The sequence below is a fragment of the Coptis chinensis genome, chromosome 6, assembly GCF_015680905.1.
Source record: "Coptis chinensis isolate HL-2020 chromosome 6, ASM1568090v1, whole genome shotgun sequence".
Lineage (NCBI taxonomy): Eukaryota > Viridiplantae > Streptophyta > Magnoliopsida > Ranunculales > Ranunculaceae > Coptis > Coptis chinensis.
This window is the reverse complement of record NC_141461.1, coordinates 58,975,867-58,983,038: the sequence shown is the minus strand read 5'-3', so window position 1 is coordinate 58,983,038 and position 7,172 is coordinate 58,975,867.

Sequence of the window (7,172 nt, the reverse complement as noted above, 5' to 3'; positions counted from 1 at the left end):
ATCAAGGCTTCTTCAAACCCCTCTAATAGAGGTTTTAGCCTTGATTCATTAAACTATCATTTGTATATAAACAATAACAAGACATGATAAAAGAATATAAATTTACTTATTTGATTTAAAATTAAAGTCTAATCATGCAAGATTGAATTAAAACTAGTAATGATTATTAACTAAATCTATGAATTGAAGCTAAAATAATTTAATGAAATGAAACTAGAATTATCAATAGCTAAATAACTTTATTGATCTAATGAATAATAACAATAAACTCATTCAAAATTGAATTCAAAACAAGGAAATAAAACTAAATTAATGGAGTCTAAAACTAGATCTAAAACAAGGTATTGGATAATGGCTAACTAAAAAAACTAGATGCTTAAGAGCTAAGTCTTGTGTCTTCAAATGTAGGAGACAAGATCCATTTTTTCGTGCATAGGCTGAGGAGTCATGTTTTGGGCCGGAAAATCGAGCCCAAAACCCAATTTCTTCAGTCCACAGAGGCCTTTTCAATTAGATTTGACTTCAACAGCCTTTTCATCCACTTTTGCTCCTCTGATTGGGTCAAGGCTTAAACCATTAGAAAGATCGTTCCGATCCGGTCGTTTTGACATAATGTAGGCCCAATTCCGAGATCTGAGTCCAAAGATACGGCTTCCGGAAGTTCTACTGACTTTTGTGTGTTATTTCTGCCTGCGTTGACTTTGACTTTTCAGCTTTGAACGGGATTTAAAAAGACTTTTTCTCCTTGAATCTTGGCCTTTAATTATAGAACTTCTTAACAACCAACCTTTGCTTCTTTATCTCGCAGAAAGGACGCATTTCTGCACATATTCGACTCCAATGCCTGAAATACACAAAAACACGATAACAGTACAAACTTTTACTTATTAATCACATAATTTGTCAAAAGTGATATTGTTAAAGTGGTTAAAACTACAGTTTTGGGCTCTTATCAAACCACCCCCAAACAATATTTTGTTTGTCCTCAAACAAATATGAGAAATTAGAATAAGTAACCAAAAATGGAGTTCTAACTAATCTCATTTCGCTGAGTGCGATTGCATTGACCATATACAACAAGGCCTTAAACCACTAGGAATTTCCTAGTGGACGAGTTATAGCCTCGTAAAAGTTTTCTAGTGAAGGTACTTACAAACTTCATCTATACTTCAACAACTAAGAAATAAAACTATTGTTTCCTTATTTATTGTCTAAATTATCTATACATCTCACTAGCAATGAATACAGAATAATCAAGTCGAAACCTAAGCTAATATATACATAATAATCAATCATCTACGAATAAACATATATACAATGAGTAATACTATGAAATGCACTAACAGTCCGTTTCTGAAACTTTATAATAGCGTCCTTAAGTAGGTCCTCACATAAATATCAAGACAAAAACACTCTAATTTTTCCGCTCAAGTTTTACTACTCCAGTGTGCACTGGGCACACTTTACCTTACAATCTCAATGACACACAAGGAAGTCGAAGTCGATCAAACGCATCTACCACTTACTATCACACTAACCTATTCCTAATTGAGATAGAGGTCTTTATTAGGTGTTGCGGGGATTAGGAGATGATTTAAGAAGGAAGGAAATGGATATTCAAAAAGGACAAGTCTGAGATAATAAAGTCTTCATATTATGTAACTAGAGAAAACATTGTTCTTTACTTTTGCTTCTACACTTTGTTTCCATCCTTAGCCATATTTTTCTTTTCCTTTGGCTTTTGACTCTTTTGATTCTATTTTTGGAGTTCTAACTCTTTATTTTCTTTTATTTATTTATTTTTTCCTTTTTTTTTATTTGGATGGAAACTTTCTTTTCTTATTTGAAGCGACTAACAAATTCTTGATTTCAAAGGTCTTTCTCTTTTCTATTCTTCATCTCTATTCTCAGACTCATTCAAAGAATGGGTAGGCTGATTTTTATTTTTATTTTGTTTTGTAAAAGGTTAAAGAATTTGCGGTTTATGAAAAGCTAAAGAAAGGCTCAGAGGGGCGACTAGCGGAAAATAATTCATAGGTTTGAATTTCTGGCTATATCGATCCAAAGAGGACCTAAATTCTCGATTAGGATATGGTATAGTGATCAAGCAAGTGGACGTGTGATTTCTCTATCCAGATTTTACTTCTCCTTTGTTTCATTTCTCAAATATTTCACTCATATAAGGCTTTAGGCTATATTCTCATAGGATTTGTAGAATAAGTACTCTAGCCTAGATTTCAGAAACTTACTGCCAAACAATCATAGATACTCACGCAATATATATTTATAGAAAGATGTAAAAATTATTACCTACATATTAACCTAAGTTTCTAAAAACTATTCTAAAGCAAAAACTAACGTGAAACTTCTAGATTATTAAGAGCAGAGAGAAAGAAACAATACCAATATTCCTAAGTGTATAGCATAAACTTTTTATTTATATTTTTAAAATTTTGAAATTTTTGCTAGAAAACAAGTGCATATTGTACATATCTATATCCTAACAGATGCCTTAATTAATTGTGTTTCTATGCCACCCCCAAATAAGAAGCATGCTTTGTCCTCAAAGTATTGAAATAAAAAAGGTAGAAAAATACCATGGAAACGGGTGAAATTTTGGAATATCTGCAAAACAAGATTAAAACATACTAATATAGATTAAGAAAAATAGACGCAACTCTATATGAGTTCCACCCGTTATGGGGATAACAAGAATCAAATTGTTTGGGACATAAGCAGACACTAACTAAAATAAAAACTTACCTTATCTCCATTGTTTAAGTGTCATCCTCCTCTTCTATAAAGAAATGAGGTTCCTTCGCATCCTGCCACGCAATGATGATTTGCCAGGATTCACGCCATTTATCATCTACGATTGCTAACCTGTTAAGCGCCGCTTGGTCGGATGGGGTGTAAGGTGCAACCTGATGAGGTTGTATCCTCCACCCTTGCCAAGTCATTACACGGAAAGATCGAATAATACAATTGATGGGTCTCACAAATATTAAGATTTTATTTAAATAAATGGACCATTTGTTACGGAGACACAAGACAAACCTTTCCCAACTAGAAATCATTTTTTCTGCAAGAGTCAATTCATCTCGAGGCTTTCAAACGCATCCAAGCAATTGGTATCCGATTGTTGAAAAATAGAAACCATAGATTCGCGTCTATAGTCCTTGCCGCATTGACAAAGATTGCAACCCAATCCGTAAAGCGGGCACAAAAAATAGGGAAGAAACATAGCATAATACGACAAACTAAAACAGACATAAGAAGATACTTATGCCTCATGTTATGGGCTCGTGCTAAACTAGACATTAGGGTCTAGGGAATATCATAGAATATACGTCACCCAGCTAAAGCAAGGAAAATATCACAAGTTTTATCATTTGCAGAAGAATAACGTCATTCCCCTCTAATGTTTAGCATGATCCAAAACATAACAGTGCCCACGTTCATGGACAGGCATCCAAGGGCGACGTTATATTCCCCTTGGTCCTCTATCCTAAAGATTCCTGCCCCATAATGCTCATGCAAATCCTCATAGTTATAAAGGTACATATTATCGACCAAATAGGCATGTGAGTCTTGTATTTCAGCGGGCATAGCAAGTCCAAGAACAAAGGCTATCAAGAACCTGGTAATTTCCATTTGTTCATCCTTAATGGTGATAGAGAACACTTGTTCTCCATCCGGTCTATCAAAGAACTTACAATTATCATAAAAATAAGATGTAAGTGCAAGAGAATAAAGTTCATCAGGTCTTACCATTATCGGTTCCCAGCCTACGTGTATGATCACCTCGCGGAACCAAGCACCATAGGTGTTGCTTCTCAACAAGTCTTCGAAAGACTGCTCAGGTATGACTGTAGGAAATGCCATCACAATAAATACTCTCTAGAAAAGCTGCAAATGACCCGGGAAAACTCTCAAAAAATCAAAAAAAATTAGGGTTTGCGGAGGTTAGGGCGCGGGTCGCGCTCAGGTCCAAATCGAGTTCTGAGCATTTCAGCTAGGCACTTTTAATTGGTCTTGTTAGGGCTGGGCGACTCCGTGGTAAAAGGAGCGGGACGAAAAGGAAAAACAAAAAGGAAAAATGTAGAGGTTCAGGGTGAGAGATGAAAGTGAGATGTGTGGGTTTTGTGTGTAGAATGAATCAAGTATATATAGGGTTTTAGTTTCTAAAACGAATTGACAAGTTGCCAAAAAAATTTAAGGCAATTGCCGGAAACAAAATATTTCCAAAACCTAAAATGGAAACAACCTATATTCCTTATTCCAAAACAAGCCTAATATCTTTTAGATTGAATTTAGAATAGCAACTTCCTAACTCATTGAAATTTCATCCTACCACAATATCTAATCATAGCCATGCCAATATCGGTAACATTCCCAACAATCATCGAAATATTACTTCTAAAATGGTGGATCATAAACAAAAAAAAATTCTAAAAGAAATAATTCCACCCCCAAACAATTCGGGAAGGTGGGATTAACGCAAAAATCATCGCATGCGTTGAAAAGAATCAAATTAAATTCAAATTCAAATTCAAATAACAATTAACTACCGAATTCAAATTTAACTACTGAATTCAACAACTTAACATCCAAACTAATAAAAACAATATAAAATAACATCAAAACAACAAATGTATATAACAGAGTTTAGGATGGAAATACCAACACCCCACCCCCAAACAAATTTTATAGAACAGAGTTTAGAAAATTTGTTTTAAACGTGGGTCTTTTAAAGTCAGATTCCCAAGACTTCATCTCTAATATATGTATATAATGAACATGCAATTTACCATATATCAACAACCTAAATAGTTGTGGATCTTGCCATAAATAATTAAAATGGAATGCACCCTCAAACAGAATCAAGCACCAAGATTTTCTACAACGCAACTTAGTGAAATGAAAGCGAAGTCTGATAGACCTAGAACGTAACCGAGCATATACCTTCTTCTTCATCTTTGAACGAAATGGTGTCCAAGTGAATGATCGTGAGAAAATGGATGTTTGTGGCAGATATGCTGGATACGGATAAATTTTAGAAGGAAAGAATGGAAAAACTGAGAATGTAGGTTTAGCACAAAACTCATTCATGGTGTAAGTAGGAACTGTCTCAATTCTGAAAATTAAGGTGAAGTGTTTTTCCCTTGGGAATTATTTTCATATTAGGAGGATTTAGAAAATCATTAAGCACAGAAGAAGCAAGAGGGTCAAGTGCAAACTAGAAGGTGGGGATAGAATTGCTTATATAAAGAGAGATTTCATAAGAAAATAAAATTTCCCTTTTTTGTTTGCTTTTTTTGAGTTTTCTTAAGTCTAGGGTGTTTAGCTTCATTTTCAAAACCCTAGGCTTAAACTCTGGGTTTCCTTTTTTTGGAATCAGCTCCAATTTGATTATAAATGTGGTGAGCGGAGATAGTGGTGAAAGCCTTAAAAACCTGCTGGCTATCTTTTCGCAATCCGATGACTTTACCGACATTGACTCTCTTTTTTCTCAGAATCCTCATGGGATCACTAATTCCCCCAACCTCCAGCAATATTGGTGATGGAAGGTGAATGAGTGACAGGATGATTTGAGGCGGATGAATAGGGCTCGGCTAGAACTCTCAGGTCTAGATCCTCAGAAGCCTTGAGATATGCAAGACATTTCTCAATAGATGGGTCAAAAGAATCACTAGGATAGAGGGTGAAAAATTCATCTTCCGTCATAGCATCAAGGGATGAATGGATGTTAACAGGGAGGGACTCGCGAGGTGGCAAGGAAGAGTTGCAAAAGAGTCGAAGGAAATCTTCCTCGACTTCTAGGGAGTTCTCGTTGAAGTTGGAACTTCCAAAGGAAAGGAATTTGTGCATCTAATTATCAGGAAATGTGGTTTTGAAATAATCTTGAGCTAAGCTCTCCATCCGGAGTCATATCTGGGAACTGTTTTGTCGTTTTAAAAACATTTACCTTAACAGAAAGATGGCCAAAAGACATGAACATCGAACCATCGTGGCAGTTTATGAGCGCGTTGGCAGTAGCCAAGAAAGGACGCCCTAAAATGATCGGAACAGAGTCGTTAGCGACTTCTGTGTCGAGGATAAAAAAATCAGCAGGATAGTAGAAATCCTAAACCTTAACAAGCACGTTTTCAACAACACCCTTTGGATACTTAATAGACCGATCAGCTAATTGCAACGTCATTTTAGTAGGTTGCATCTCTTGTAGACCTATTTGTTTATAGAGACAATAAGGGAGTAAGTTAACACTTGCCCCCAGGTCTAATAGCGCGATCGTCGTGTGGGAATCTCCTAAGGTGCATTGTACAGTAGGACAACCAGGGTCCTTGTACTTAACGATTCAATTATGTTCGGTTAAAGTTGGAAACAGTTCAGTTAAAAAAGCGTCTTTAGGAATATTTGTTTTATACCTAGTAGTGCATAACTCTTTGAGAAACTTAGCATGGTGAGGTAACTTTTTAATCGCTTCAAGAAAAGGTAAGTTTATCGTTAGACTTTTAAAAACCTCCCTAATCTCATCAAAATTTGTATCCTTGTTTAACATAGCTAATCTCTGGGGAAACGGTAGTTTCTCTTTATATTTAGCATATGGATCAACAGGATGTTTAACCTTGACCTTTTGTTTCTTAGGTTGTGGTTTCTTCTACAGAGGTAGGTTCTTCAGTTACTACTTTGGTATCTAGTAAAATATCAGGTGTAGGGACTACTAGTGGGGTAACTACAGGCATAGTTACGGCGTTATCAACCACTCTGCCAGAATGGAGAGTGGTGATGGCATTTAGCTCAACTACGTTTCCATTTTCATTACTAGTATTACCGTTTACCTCAAAGGCTGTGTTTGTTGTTTTAAGATTAGGTATCGCTTGACCTGGAAACACACCTTTAGGTTGTACTTTCTCTTGGGCTAACTGCTGTAAGGAAAGTTGGATGGCTTGTAAAATCTGTTGTTGGGTTTGCATAAAGGCATCAAAACGATCTGGTTGTAGATGTGTAGTTGTTATAGGTGGTGTGACATGAACTATCTCACGTTGATTATTAATAGGTGGGTTGTGATAGTTATGATTAACCGGAACGACACAGCTATTTGCATTATAATTATTATTGTTATAATTATTATAATTACCTTGTCCTTGTCTTTGTCTCGGTGGAGCTTG